Below are 16,699 nucleotides of genomic sequence, written 5' to 3'. Positions count from 1 at the left end.
CCAGCAGCCTACTCAATGCTGCCTGCCTGGAACTGACCTGCTTTCTTTAAGTAGAGGCTTGGAAAGTGTGTAAAGTTGAGGTGAGCAGAGCAAGTGAGTTGCAGAGTCTGGTCACGTGACCAGCAGTCTACTCAATGCTACCTGCCTGGGGCTGGCCTACAGTCTGTAAGTAGATGCTTGGAAGGCCCAAAAAATGTAGGTGGGCAGAGCAACTCAGTTGCAGGGCCTGGTCACGTGACCAGCATCTTCCTCAATGCTTTCTGCCTGGGGCTGGCCTACAGTCCTTAAGCAGAGACTTGGAAGGTGTGAAAACTGGAGGTGAGCGGAGCAACTGAGTGGCATCGCCGGGTAACATGTTCAGCAGCCTACTCAGAGCTTTCTTCAGATTCTTGGTTCCAGTGTCACAGGTAGCAAAGAGGCAGATTTTGGTCCACAGCAGTTCACCCCCAATATCTTCTGTGATTTACCAGGGGACAGAGCTCTCCTCTGCCTTGAATACCTTCTAAATTCACCACTATGACAGAGGACACTGGAATGGACTGCACTCTCAACAGAGGGCCATATGTGTATCCTTTTTCTTCTCTTTATCGTCCAAAGATGAATCAATGAATAAGGAGGTTGGAGCAGCATCACATTGCCTTTAAAGGTAAATTGCAACAGGTCCGATCCCTGGTGTTTTTCCTTTTGACATCAGACAGAGAAGAGAGTACCTTGCTTGCAAGAAGTGAAGGAGATAGGAAAAGGAAGAGAACCGTAACAGAAAAAAAGATAGTGGGACCCTGCTACAGACATACCTTCCATCTTTAGCTACTCAACCCTGCTCCTCTTTCCATGTCTGCTTCAAAGGAACATAATTGATAAGCTACTTTTTGTGAAGCTGACTTTGTTACATCAAAGCTGTCTCTGAAGCACTGTCCCCGGGAGACCTCCTGCCAATTGGGGATGGTGTTACCCTTCCTGCTAGAGAATCAAATGGGCAGCAGGGTTGGAGACAGTCAGTCTAGATGTCAACATACATTAGTCCTGTTATAGTGAGTCCCTGCTCAGAGAGTTGACACTGGTTGACACTGGTATGGTATAACATTTCTGCAGCTTCATAATTGTATGATTTTAGCTGTCACCAACGCAAACCAGACATCCAAACTAGGCATGGTTTATATTTAAAGATGTGCATGTCACCAGACTGTCTAGATTCCACAATCTTTTGAATTTAGATAAGAGGTGCAGCCATTTAACATTTCTATCCCTGCAGAGGTCAGGGTTGAACAGGTGACCTTTGAACCTTCAAATGTGTCATCTTCATTATGCAAATATTTACTGGCCACTTGCATGTATACCAGACACAGCCTGCATTTTAATGATAATGCTCAAGTGCAAACCGCTATTCTATTCTTCCCACAGCCCTTACCATTGTATATGCATCCTGCACCTATGTCAGTATTATGCACTAATATGTATCCATGCCTGAACCCCAATATAAACCTCTGCCCTATCCACTAACCTGAGAGTATAGGTTTTATTGTATCCATGCCTGACCTCCTATCAATTACAACAGTATGAGGAGAATGGACCTCATGTCATTTATTAAATCTAAGGTCAACTAAACTAAGGTCTCTAAGGTCTGAGCCCACAGACTTTACACCATCGCTCAAAGATTGTGATAGGTAGACGCTGAATCTAGGTGCCGCTATTTAACTGTATTCAATGCACATTGTTATTGCCAGCAGATCTTGCTTATGTATGGACTTTTGAATCTAGGTGCTGCCACAAACTTGTCACCTAATTGTAATCAGTGCAAAGTGTTATTGCTAGTAGATTTTGCTTATGTATGGACTTTTGAATCTAGGCACTACTACAAATGCGTAACCGCCTGTGCATGTTATACTCATGCCTCTATCTGTATACTTAAGTGCCCAAATTATTGACTAACCCTTTGGAACTATATCCTCTGTGTGCACCCATATATGGCTTTATTTGAAGAATGTGTATATGAGGACTCTGAATCTAGGCTCTGCAATTATTGTGTATTGCCGATTGTCGCCCATACATGGATGTTGAATCTAGGTTTGCTACCAAACGATAACAGTATGGGCGCGCTGCATTCGAACCTTATATTGTATACATAAGTAAATAAGTATTACTCAATTTACTGCTCATACCTATGATTTGTCTCGGTGTACCCTACTATTACACCATATTGGCTATACTCTCCGATCCCAGAGTTCGCAAACACTTGCCTTTGCCTTGTCCCTATCTCAATTCACCTAACCTAGCTGCTAAAATGCTAAGTTCTATCACTATATTGTATAATGGCTGTCATCACATTCCTTGCGAGCGATACTAATAGTCAGGAATTCTACATCACACTGCCCCCACCAGAAATAGAACCTATCTCACCTTGCCTGCCAAATATAATCACCAATGACTATGGCACCATCCGTTCCAAATACCCCTGTGCTATAGGGCCGGGTGCTTATGCCTCTCTTCCTTGTACCACAACTAATAGAAACTCCAAACTCAGGGCCAGATTCTCTAAACTGCATGAGCCACCTACTAGATTACTACCACCTACCAACTTGAAAACAAACTGCAAACAGAGTATGAAACCTAACCACACTAAGAGGCCTTCCTCCCTACCAGTTCCTGCCCCGAACGCCTGCCAATCCTTAAGACATATGTCTAAAAGACATAAGTCTAAGGTCACACATACATCCATCCTTGGTCAGGTTAAAATTGCTACGGAGGCTCATTCCTTCAAAGGGGCACTCCTTAACGTGAGATCACTTGTTGCCCATGCTTTAGACAATGCTGACTTAATTACAGAAGGTAATTTGGGCTTCCTTGCGATAACAGAGACTTGGTTACATAATGCCACAGGACCATCGCTCACGCTAGCTATCTCTGACAGTTACACTATATCCAGGCAAAACCGAGACGGCACCTGAGGTGGTGGAATCGCCATTATATCTAGAATTAGCCTATCTCTAAGACTAATCCCTTTTCAAACCTTTCAATCGTGCAAAATTCTCACTGCTAAACTCCCGATAAACAATTCCCAAAAATTCACTATTCATCTAATATATAGACCACCTGGTCCTCTTGGGACTTTTGAGGAGGACTTACACAATTTTTGATCCAATAACGTGAAAACAACTTCCCAACTATTGCTTCTAGGTCATTTCAATCTAGGTTATAATGATCCAGTGGATACGTATGCCTCGGACATAGCCAACACCATCAACGCACTAGGATTCATCCAAAAAGTCAACAATTCTACCCATACGAAGGGAAGAATATTAGACTGGGTAGCCAATCACAACTGCACAGTAGCCATTTCCTCCATCCTGCCTCAATCTTGGACAGACCATTCACTTGTGTCTTTTAACGTAGCAACTACTAGACACACTCCTGTGGCACCGCCAATGGAGCCACCATATTTACCCAGAAATAAAAAGAACATTATAGTGGACAAAGTGATCCCTGCTATCCTCCCTACCCTAAATGCATTGCCAGACAACTTGGACCCTAGCACATTGGTCCATGAATACAATAAAATCATGCTTGCTACAATGGATAAAATAGCACCACTTAAACTTAGAACAAGTAAATCTAAAGACCACCTAAACAAATGGTTTATGCCAGAATTAAAAAACCTATGCCTCATGAAAAGAAATTGTGCTGCCACCTGGAGACAATGTCCTTCCAATGAGAACAAAGCTGTCTCCCTGCACTAGAAAAATGAAGTCTGCCTAGCCAAACGGAATTCCTACAACGAACGTATTGCCAATTCTAATTCGAGCATGAAAGAACTCTTCTCTGTACTGAAGGAACTAGAGACACCAATTGTCACACCCGATATATGCATTAAGGAAAAGACCTGGTGTGCAGAAATCCAACATGTGTTAGCAAATAAAATAGACACACTCCAAAATAAAATACAACAAAAAAAAGATACTTTGAACTCACAGTACCTATCCAAAATTTCACCATCTAGTGATACACCCACTTGCCAAACTAATACATTTTACTTCTCTAAAATGTCTACTCTAGAGGTAGAGAAAATCATCCTATCTCTCAAATCCTCCAACTGCAAAGGTGATATTTGCCCAGCACAGATAATAAAAGACGCTGCCAGAGACCTTTCACCTTTCATTTTCAAATTGATCAACGCCTCTTTCTCTTCTGGTATTATCCCTGCCAATCTAAAACAATCCTGGGTGCTCCTACTAATCAAAAAGCAGACATTAGATCCTCTCATCCCTACTAACTACCACCCTATTACTGCGGTACCATTTTTACTTAAAATATTGGACAAAGTAGTTTATACCCAGATTTAAAGGCACCTTGAACAACATAAGCTTCTAGGATTTAGACAATCTGGCTTCCGCCCACTACATGGGACGGAAACTGCCCTAATTGATCTGAAAACCCAAATTGATGAGCTGAGAGACAAGGGGAAGACAACACTTCTCCTTTTTCTTGATCTCTCAGCTGCATTTGATCGCGTGGACCATAAAGTCCTCTGTAAACACCTGGACTCAGCAGCTCACTTCTCCTATGAGGCCATCAGATAGATCGAATCCTTCCTGAGTGAGCAGACCATGAGAGTGTTCTCCCCTTCGGCAGCAGCGGATCCCACTCCTATCCTGTGCGGTGTCCCTCAGGGCTCCTGTGTCTCCCCCACTCTATATAACATTTTCATCAAACCCTTGTTCGATGATTTGGACCTTCTGGGTGTCAACTACACTAACTATGCAGATGATACACAGATTCTCCTCCCACTTTCTGGGGATCATAGTAGGGATCTGGAGTTGGTGAATAGGGTATATCTCATCATTCAGGCATGGATGGCTACACATGGCTTATGCCTGAATGATGATAAGACAGAGTTGATCATCCTGGGCACACAATGTAACATGAACAAACTAGGACAGGAATATGATTCATTTAATATCGACAGAAACATCATCAAGGTATCCAAGGAATTAAAAACCCTTGGCTTTTACCTGGACTCTACCATGTCCTTTGACAAACAAGTGAAATCTCTGGCCTCGTCCACTGCCTACACTTGCAAGTTAATAAGAACTGGTAAGCCCTTCCTTTCTAACGACAGCTGCTTGATTTTGGCTAGAGCTCTAATTCTATCCAGACTTGACTACTGTAATGCCCTTTACAGTGGTGCTAGCAAAGCTACCGTCCAGAGGCTACAGACACTACAACATAATGCCCTAAGAGCTGCGCTTGGCATAAATAAAAGAGTACATATCTCTTCCACCAGACTCCAATATATATGGCTCTCCACTGACAACAAAATACAGTTAAAAATGATCTCCTTGACTCACAAAGCCCTTAATAACGCTGCCCCTAGTTACCTCATGGACACATTAACTAGAAGAACCTCCACTAGACCGACAAGAACGGCTAACACCAACTGCCTTGTAGTACCAAGATTCAGACTAACCAAGATTGGAGGTAACAGCTTTCCTGTGAAGGCTGCTAAACTGTGGAACGCCTTGCCTTATAAGCTGAGAGTAGACCAACCCTACCTACTCCTTAGAAAGAACTACATTAATTATATCAATGCCAACGATCTCTAGACATCTCCACACCTAGCACCAATGCTGTTTTAGACCACTAGTCTAAGCCTCAATTGTATATTTCTTGTATAGCTTGTATATTTCATGTATAGTTTGAATTACATATGAGTACTGCTACATTGCCCTGTAATATTATTGCAATGACAATGTTGATTGTAAATTTATTTGTATTGCTGTACACTACTCTGTAACGTGTACAAATGTGTAACTTGTAAGCCTTGCATTTTCTTACTGCTGCGCCCTCCTACCTCCGGGTTTGGTGCGCATTAAAAATAGACAAACAAACAAACAAAAACTTGCTCTCTGCCACTTCAAGCTGCCACTGTAGATGTAGGTAGACTAACTACAGCATTGATCATGTGTGCAATATCATTTTGGCATGGGACATTTTCAAAGGGATGACGGTTGATTAGCAGGCCATACGTTCAGTAACAGAATTGCCTTCCTTCATCAGATTTCATTCTGACACAACAGGATCTTGAAGATATGTCTTTACCTGGCTAAATCCATATCTTCATCTGTTTGCTCTCAACACTACAACAACCTCTTCTTCAGACACTGAGTAGTGAATATTGTGTTAGAATCCTGCAGAACGTACTGGTAATTTGTAATATTCTGGGTCCTACTCACCCTCATCACTGTACTTAATGTGTGAAGCCCTCCCACCTCTGAAGCCAATCGTGTATGTTACATGTTTTTACAATTCATTATAAACATCTGGGAGCAACACATTCTGCTAATCCCATTATCAGAAATCACATATTGCAAACATTCAATAAAGGATGAAGTCTGGCAAAAAAACGGGGGAGGACTATGACATGGAAAAGTAGGACTTAGAGTAATGAAGATGACTAATATGTGATATAGGCATGTAATCCAGGCACTGCACTTTCAGCCTTGGTCCTTGTCCTAGTGCTAATCGTATGAGAATGTATCAAGAACCCCGTCTTTGCACAAACAATAGAAAGAGCAGAATAAGGAAGCCTTTATAGTGAATTCTGTTTTCGGCGCAATCCTTACTACTTCACAGGTTAATATCAACAGGGACAAACAACATAGAAAATACATCATGGCACAGAGGAATTGATATGGAAGAACACACTGGAAGTCGTTTTATTTTGGTGAGGGACATACTCCAAAGGTGGATGGACCTCCAAAGTGGCCAACAGTACACCATAATCCAACATAAAGAGATTTTAGGGGTCTCAACCACAAGCATCCCTTTACACCAAAGGGATCTACCCTTAATACAACAAAACACAAGGCTTGTGGTCCAAAATTGCAGCCTGATACCGATGGATTCTCTTACTCAACCACTTTAATTTGTGATACTCCAAACAACATTACATAACAACAATTATATGCAAAAATATATATTTTATTTAGCATTTACAGAAAATATTCTTCTAAAAAGTACTCACAATACTGAAGTACCTGAACCTTCTCCTACTAGCAAAATGTAGAAGGCATCTGTCCAGTTCTGTCTGCATGCATTAGCACCCTTCAACAGGTAAGTATATTAGTATAGATACTTGTCCGTCAAAGTGTCTTGTGTTGTGCTGTTAATTGCTCTGGGTCATACCTCACAGAAACACAACTCACTCAATCACATACCATTCATTCTATCTTTATTCACTATCAGATTTCATTTCACAACCACAAACTGTGCCCAACATGTTTCTTTCCACATTTGGTGTCTCGTGTGAAATACTGGGAAATTCTTCAGGGGATTGTGTGAAGGGTTAGTAAGACATGCAACATCTAGCACAATAGTTCTATTTTAAAAACGAAATATGTTTGACAATCAAAAACATTTCCTTTGCAGGGTTCTCTTTGGAGATGCAGTGAAGTTCTGTCTCCGTGGGGTTTTAGTCCACTTTATATCGAGTGACCCAGAAGAGAATCTTCACCTATCAGGAAGCAATCAACATACAACAGGAATGTCAATAACCCGTTAATGCTACTCCATTTACTGACCGCTGTACATAAGTCACAGTGATCTTTGAATACCAAATCTCATCACACTACTTCTACATTGGGGCAAATCCCCTTGTCTCCAGTACATTAGCTATTCTTCATCGATCATAGATACCAGTCTCGATACTAGCTGAAAAATACTCTCTACCCCTGCATAAGTTTAAGTTGTTATGTCCCATTGGTAAGGGCAAACCATTCACTGTAACTCACCATACGGAAGAGGGAAGCTTTGTTTATGCAGAGGCTCTATGTCGAGTCTTTCACGTCAAAGGATGGGGCCGAACGTTCTCATCGGAGGGGGCAGTCGCTGATTGCTGCCAAACTTCAAGGGGGAAAGAAGTATACAAACACACAGGAAAACCCATTAGAACAGTTTTCAAGGGCTTTTATATCTTAAAATGTGCCACTACCATCTTAGCTGCTTACTTAGTCAAATGAGACTGTCTTTCCCCAGGTGGCTTTCTAAATGACAACGCTTCCTTTTTTCTTGCTCATGCTCCTCCGACCTCGGGATTGCACCTTCAAGCACTACAGGGGAAAACATTTTTTTAAATAAGTAAAAGAAACCCCACTGCCGGTAAACAACAATCTCACTGCTTAAAGCCACCTTCAAAGGTGGAGGAGCTCGTTAGCGTAGCATTCATATGGTGAATAACCTACGTTTCTGTTTTTCTTTCCTGTGCTCTAACGGCACATGGCTTTGTGGCATGTATCACCACCTGTTATGGGCACTGGGATGGGTTCTCCCTGGTTGAGCTCGTTTTGCGAGACAACGGATCTCTGTACAAAAGAGAGAGTAAAAAATAATACATCTCCTTAGATTCCACGTCCCCACTATACTGCAAACTGATCAGCACTGAGCATAACTGGGCGTGTAGTCCATTACGTGTCTGTTTACCTTTCCGGTCGCGTGGGTTTCTATAGGGTGAGAAATCAGCCATTCCCTAACCCCGCGTTAGTCAGCCCATCCGTCGCTTAAGCAAAAAAGCAGGCTGGCCTGTTGGAGCTGCATCAACTCGTTAAATCGTGATGATTCTCACCTTTTTCAGTTGCGGTCTGGATTCCATTTATTTCCGTTCGATTCGTCGGCTGCCTTTCGCGGGCTGCATCTGGAAACTTAAGTTTCATCTGCGCATGTGCTGTCTATTTGAACGTAAGTGTTGTGCTCTTGTACTTGCGCTTTCTCAACGTGTTACGCTCATACATCTACGCGTTCTCAGCCAATGGATCACCTGTTGGTCATAAGCCGTCCACATTCGGCCGGACACTTCCACGTCCGAGCCCGGCACGGCCCCGCCTACAGATGCACAGCCAGGACATGACCCAAAGGCTGTCCCTCTTAGATAAAACTGTGCGCACCGCGCCTTCACACATCCAATACACGGGGAAATGTTCAATGCAGCACAACAGTGATTATTCCAAAACATACGGATTTCCTGCCATCTGCTTATTCTTACACCCACCACTCGATTTTTTCATTGAGTCCTGTGGCCATGCTATTGGTGAGAAAAATAAGTTGTTGTTCCTTAAGCAATAACCTCCTTTTGTCCTGATTGCTATCCACACCTGGTCGTTGTTTGTATAGGATAGTCCAAGTTAGGTCATCCACAGAGTGTTGCTGTTCAATCCAGTGTTCTTCTAGGGGGGCATTGTGGATTTTGTTTCTAATGCAGCTCTTATGTTCCCCAATTCGAGTTTTGATCTTTCTTTCTGTTTTGCCCACATAGATTTTTTTACACGGGCACCATACTGCATATACTACCATGTTGGAGTTGCAGTTAGTCAGGGTATGTTGTCTCCAGGGAGTTGTTAAGCCAATGTCGACTGCTGTGCTCCTAAATATAAACAGGCAACAAGTGCATTTACCAGATTGAACATGTCCCAATAACTCTTGGAAACCCCATTGCTGGGGTAAAGTTTTTTGTTTGGTCGGTTTTCTGCTCACATCACTTCTAGTTACATGTTCTTTCACATTCCTGCTCCTTTTCAAAGCTATGATAGGCCTAGCGATCTGTGAGTCGCTTTTCTCTAGGAAATGCCAGTTTTTTTCCAATTATTTTTTTAATTCTGTTTGAGAGGTGACTATACGTATTCGCAAATACTATTTGATTGACTCAATCTTTCACTGTACGTTGGTCCCTGTATTCCAGAAGTGCCTCTCTGTTATTGTTGTTTGCCTGTTTTAAGGCGTTTAAGGTGATGTTTTTAGGGTAAGCTCTTTCCTTAAGTTTTTCTTTCATTTTGTCAGCTTCAGTCTGGAAATCTATTGCATTAGTGCTGTTCCTTTTCAGCCTCAAGAACTGGCCCAGCGGTAAATTGTCGCTTACGTGGCGTGGATGAAAACTGGAATAATGCAGTAGAGAGTTTCTGTCTGTTGGTTTGTTAAAAGGTTTCACATACAATTTCTTAGTGTCAGAATCTACCATGATGGTAATATCTAAGAAATCGAGGGCTCTCATGCTGTGTTGGTGCGTAAACCATAGAAATCTGTTTTGCTGATCAATCCAGTGAAAAAATAGTTCCAAGGAGTGTTTGTTGCCTGTCCAGATGATTAAAATATCATCTATATACCGCCGCCACTTCCTGATGTGGTCGATAAATGGATTGGTTGCGTTCATGATGATGTTTGTCTCAAAACCCTCCATATACAGGTTGGCAATGCTCGGGGCCAGGGTCGCACCCATGGCCGTGCCTTAGACCTGTTTAAAAAATTCCCCATTACCAGTACCGGTAAGGGCACCGGTACCTGTAATCCCTTACCGCCCTATTACGCGGTCCCTTTGCAGGTCTGGTTTTACCAAGCCTTAAGGACGGGACCCACACAGGGACTTTGGAGGTAATAATGGTACCGCAATTTGCGGTACCATTATTACCACCTTCCCCATTCCCATTGAGCCCTATGGGGGCTCAAATGAGAATGGGGAAAGGACCTGGTGAATGGGGAATTACTGCCCCCGCCAACCTTGGAATTGGGCGGTAATACCTGCATTCACCAGGGCGGAGTCGGTATGGGTTTGGAGGCAGCCATGGCGCTAATAGCACCATGGTTACCTCCAAACTCGTAATGACCTCCATTGCATGTTAACCAACACGTTGAGTCTACACAGCAAAGGTAAATTAGGATTTCCACCTGTATGGTCAATTTAGAAGGCACACATTAATTTATTGTTAAGTAATTGAAATATCTCTTCCAGTCCCTTAACTCTTTCTTGAATTCTGGGAAGTTTGGGTATTATGAAGAGACTGGCTAAGTTGCAGTCATGCTGCAGAGATCCATTATTGTCTTTGAGGTGGAGCTGACCATCCTGGCCATGGTGATGGAGGAAGGCGAGTCCATCTCATCTCTGTTGACACATTTAATTAGAAGGGTCTGTTACTACATCCTCAGCTTGTGGCACATAGAGGCAACTGTAGCAATGAGATGAGGAGGCCAGTATATCTGGTGGGCCTGCTACAATTAGAAGTGCCATGAATGAGTTTAATGTATTCTCCTTAATGTTGCAAGTCTGTATGCTGTATCATGTCAAACTCTAATCTTATTAGCTCCTCTAAGGTCTGTAGTAGTGAAACTAGTGCATCAACCTACTTTGGAAAGATGGCAGAAATGGTGGCCGTCTTTCATGTGTACACAACATTGATAAAAATAACACCTAGTTGCACATATGCACAGACAAGGTGAAAACATACAATACTGGCTTTCAAGAGCTCAATGCATCTTTCAGGGTAAAGAAACTGAAGGAAAACTTAACCATGATATTTGCTGAAGCCTGAATAGCAATTAATCTGTGCAATACATACAATCGAAACAATGCATCATCCTTTACGCTAGCTACAAAAACACATGTTCTTTAAATGAACAGAAAATCCACTAATTGTGACTATCAATGAAAATGTAAAGAAAATCTAACTAGACCTTTAAGTTTGGTAACTATATGAACTGCATCACTGCTTTTCTCAAACATTTAGGATTGATTCCAGGCCATGCATAATCAAGCCTGAGGTCATCCTCCACCTTTTAATAAAATTACGGATCTTATATAATGCACATAATACTGGAGACCAGTCTCTCTAAGCGCAGGACTGGGATTTGAACTTGTATTGCTCTGCATTGTCTTGCTTCCAAAACAAACACATTGCTATGTAATGTTTGATCTGACCTTTAGATCCTTGTAAAGTGAAGTTCTTCTAGCCCACAGCAGTGGTATAATTGAACATGAAGGGCCCCTGTGCAAGCCATGCTGATGCCCCCCAAACTCCCTGAAGAGGCCTATGCTGTGCTACAGATTCACAAGCTCCCCAGGCCACCACCCACACTTAATGCATATGATGATAATTCTGCCACAGCGGTCTGCTGTACTCTTCACTACCTGGAAGATATGCATTTATTGATCAAATTTTACCTAACCTAACATTGGTTCAGCCACATTAATATGCTCACGGCAGCAGCAGAGTCAGACTTTAGTGCCAGTGTACAGGATTTCAAACTCTCTTGCCACAAGGGCCATGTTTTACTGTTTCCTTGCACAATGCTAGACATGTTCAAATGTCCAACAGGCTAGGAAAACATACAATTAAAAAATGACAACTATAAAAAGACAATGCCACAAAAAATGAAGCCTCCTCTCTGAACCTCTCTAGCATTTATAATGACTCTTCTAATAGAGTGTTTTGGTTCTGCAGGTGTTTGAAGACTCTGACTGCTGCTGGCAGCAGCTTTGATGGGTGGAGGTTGTTTCTGACAACGACTACTCACAACTACAGTGAAGATATAAGACCACATATGAGCCAAAAAAGGCTGCAGCCCGAGTAAAATCATTATTGAAGCATTAACTTGTCCCAATCCTTAGTTCACCACCTCCTAAAGCTAGCCATTGGTGGTGTAGATCACAGATACCTCTCATAACTTAGACAGTGTTAGAGGGTAAAACTGGAACATGTGGAGTTGACACTGCTGTCAAAATTGAGGTTACATTAACTGGTGGTGGTGTCACACTGGTGGAATCACCTACTCGACGTGATGCCAATTTTCCATGCATGTAACACATGAGCAGCCCCAAGCATTTTTATTTTGGGGTTCACATACAATTCCCAATAAGCATCATCCCAGGAGACTTACACCACATGATTTATCATGATTCATGTTCCCAATATGTGTGATGCAACATTAGAAAGGTCACGCCTTATTGTTTTCTTGCACAATGTGCACTGAGCATACTGTTAATACACCCATACGCCCATTGCAGCTCTTAAGGCATTGTTTTGGATGATTTGTATCCTCTGAGTGATTGATTTATTGGCGCCAATTTAAGGTGTGTTACAGTAATCTAGCCAGGAAAGAATCAGGGCTCTGTCTAGTATCATGCAATTATCATTCAACAGAAAGGGTTTGCCTGTCGTAATGAGCTTTCAAGTGTAAGCGGTGGCTGAGGCCATTGATTTCACCTTTTTGTCGAAGGAGAGGGTAGAGTCAAGGTAGAAGCCAAGGGTCTTTACCTCCTTGGCCACCTTGATAAGATTCCCATCAATAGTGAAGGGTGAGTACCTAGTTTATTTAGGTTAGAGTGGGTGCCCAAGATAAGGAGCTCAGTCTTGTCATCATTCAGGCAAAGACCGTGGGTAGCCATCCATGCCTGGATGATGAGAAACACTCTATTCACCAACGCCAAATCCTTGCGATAATCCCCAGAAAGTGGGCGGAGAATCTGAGTATCATCTGCATAGTTAGTGTAGGTGATACCCAGAAGGTCCAAATCATCAAATAGGTGCTTTGTTAATATGTTGTATAATGTAGGGGACACAGGAGCTCTGGGGGACACTTCACCTGATTGGGTTTGGGTCCGCTGCTGCTGACGGGGAGAAGATCCTCATAGTTCTATCGCTCAGGAATGATTCAATCCATTTGATGGCCTCTGTAGAGACATGGGCCACTGAGTCCAGGTGTTGGATCCTGAGGTTCTCCAGTATTTTGAGCAAGAAGGGTACCATCATGATGGGACGGTAGTTGGTGTGAATTAAAGGGTCTAATGTTTGCTTCTTTAACAATGGAAGTATCCATGATTGTTTTAAGCTGATGGGAATGGTGCCCGAAGAAAATGAGGCATTGACAAGTTTAGAAATAAAAGGAGCGGGATCTCTTGCAGCGTCTTTTATTATCTGTGCTGGGCAGAGGTCACCCTGGCAATTGGAGGGCTTTAATGACATAATAACTTGTTCTATATCAAGTGTAGTAGTTTTAGTAAAGTGGCATCTAGCCAGTTGGTCAAATGGTGTCTCAATGGAGCAGGGGGCAGGGTTATTCATCTCTGATGATAAGTTGAGGGAAGCTTTCTTTTTAACTATTTTGTTCTGTAGGGTAGTGCCTTTATTAGAAAGTGCCTGTTGGATTTCTGAACGCCATGTTTTATTGTTGATGCAGATAGCAGGAGTGGGAATAGGTGATTCTAATTCCTTTATGTATAGTAAACAATTCCTTCATGCTGGAATTGGCATTAGATATACTTTTGTTGTAGGAATTGTGTTTAGCCAAGCATATTTCCTTTTTGTATTGGGCTGATATTTTGGTTAGTTTGGCCCTATTATTTTCTGAAGGGAGTAGTCTCCAGGTAGTTTCGCTGTTCCTCTTTAGTAATCGTAGGTCCCTAAATTGGGGGGTGAACCCCTTGTTTAAGTGGAGTTTAGGCTTACTAGGTCTAAGTTTGAGTGGGGCGATTTGGTCCAGTTTAGTGAGCATAACTTTATTATACTCGTTGACCAATGTACTTGGGTCCAAATAGTCTTCCAGTGCATTAAGGGTTGGCAGGATGGCTGGGATTACATTGTCCACTGTAATATTCATTTTTTCCTAGTTAAACAAGGTGGGGCAATTGGCGTGACCAGTGGGAGTGGTCTAATGTTGGACAATGTGAAAGACACGAGGTCACGGGTAACATGAACAGCATGCAGAGTGTAAATTCGAATCTGTGTGATATTTCCACAGCTAAATAACCCAAGACGGAAATTACTGCATACCAAAGGTCCGTTCAACCAAAATGTTCGAATGTTCCCAAATAATGAAAGAAAAGCCTAGTAAAGTAGTAAATCACTTTAAATACCTTAAGAAGTGACATTATATGATCGAAATATAAAATGACGAGTTAGAAAAAAGGACACTACATATGGTATAAAAAATACTTCCTCATACGAAAAGAAAAGCAAAAATGTGATTGGACAACAGACCATGCGAGAAAACAGTGTCAGGAAGAGAAAACACGAGAAAGGAAAAAAGGCAGTTTAACTGTCATCTGATGAGTGTGTGAGAGAAACGAAGGGGAAACGAAGGAGAAATACGCTGGCTACACATTTTTGACAAATTTACCGCTATAACTGTGAATCCATTTTTGACAAGGATTGCATATAATACCATTAGAAAAAAATCTAAACATGTCAATTTTAATGCCATAGGAGAAATCAAAATGGAAAAGGCAAACTATTTAATTCCCATCAAAGGGAACAAGCAGCTCCATGAATCTGGATATATATACAATATTGAGCAGAAAAAGGGAGACAGAACATGGTGGAAATGTACTGAACAAAGAAATATAATTGTTGAGGAAGAGCATGCACGAAAGAGGATTTCATTCAGTACGTTAAAGAACATAACCATGAACCAAATGTGTCCAAAATTGTGGTAAAACAAAGGCTTATAGAATTAAAAAGGAAAGCGGACACAGAAGTAGGTAGCATCAGTGAAATTGTAAGACAAGTACTGAACGCGAACTGTTGAAAAGGCAAATTATTTACCAACGTGCACCTGAGGAAAATGTACCACCTGTTCCAAAGCATTTGAATGGGGTAAGAATACCAGAAAGTATGCCAATGATGCAGGAAGCCAAACAATTCCTAATGCATGAAAGTGAAAACGAAACAGAAAAGTACATAATATTTACCACGGAAAACAATATACAACAATTAAAATTAAGCAAAACATGGATAGTAGACAGCATGTTCAAATGCTGTCCAGAACCATTTATGCAACAATATAATGATAATGATGTGTTATTTATATAGCGCCTTAATCCAAAGCGCTTCACAGAGCACATATTTACATACAATATCACCCAACCGAAATTGTTACTCATTTATCAACCTCGGAAGGATGAAAGGCTGAGTTGGCCTTGCCAGGATTCAAAACTGCGAGATAACGCTCAGATCACAGCAGCGAGTACTCAACCCGCTGAGCTATTTTACCGGCTTACCGGCTTATATAGCATACATTGTGAAATTTGTGATGATTTCTTTCCTCTGGTGTACATACTAATGAGTCAAAAAATGGAAAAAATGTGTTGCAAGGTCTTTAATTTATAAAAGGAAAAATCAATGACCGTCAATCATACCCCAAAACATGTATCATGTACTACGGGTTAACTGCAATGGGAGCAAGGAAAATGATGTTTAAAGACAATGAAATTCAAGGATGTTATTTTCATTTCAATCAGGCAATTTACAATGGCATGGACTGCAGCAATGTTACATATATGAAGTGAATTCCGATTTTACATAAAGAATGATGTGCATTCAATTTTGTACCAAAAATCATGTAGTTGCAGCATATGAAAACACAATCAAAGAGCAATACTATCAAAATCATGAAAATAAACTAAAACATATTTTAAATTAATTTGAGGACACTTGGGTTGGAGGGCAAACCAGATTTGGCCGAAAGCAACCAAAAATAAAGATAGAAAACTGGAATTGCTACGAGGCAATACTCAAAGGTACGACAGAAACCACTAACAAACTTGAGGGTTGGAGGCACGCAATGAATGTACCACTACGATACACAAAACTGGCATTAATTAATACATTGTGCAACAAAGAAAAAACAGAAGAAACAGCAATACTTCAGACAATAAGTGGAAAGATACATCACGATAAATCAACCAAAAGTGTGCAGAACATTGCAAAACTAAAAGAAAGCGTGAAGAAATATGGTACCTTGACAATAAAAGACTGCCTAAACAGCCTTGCATGTAACATAAACTTTGTTGTGTATTAGCATCAACAAACAGAAGCATCGACTCACAAGAATGGATCTGTAAATACAATTCTTAACAAGATTTCAGAACGAAGCCCGAGACTCAGATTAT

This window comes from Ambystoma mexicanum, chromosome 5p (assembly GCF_040938575.1).
Source record: "Ambystoma mexicanum isolate Mex_15411 chromosome 5p, UKY_AmexF1_1, whole genome shotgun sequence".
Classification (NCBI taxonomy): domain Eukaryota; kingdom Metazoa; phylum Chordata; class Amphibia; order Caudata; family Ambystomatidae; genus Ambystoma; species Ambystoma mexicanum.
This window is presented reverse-complemented; position numbering follows the sequence as displayed.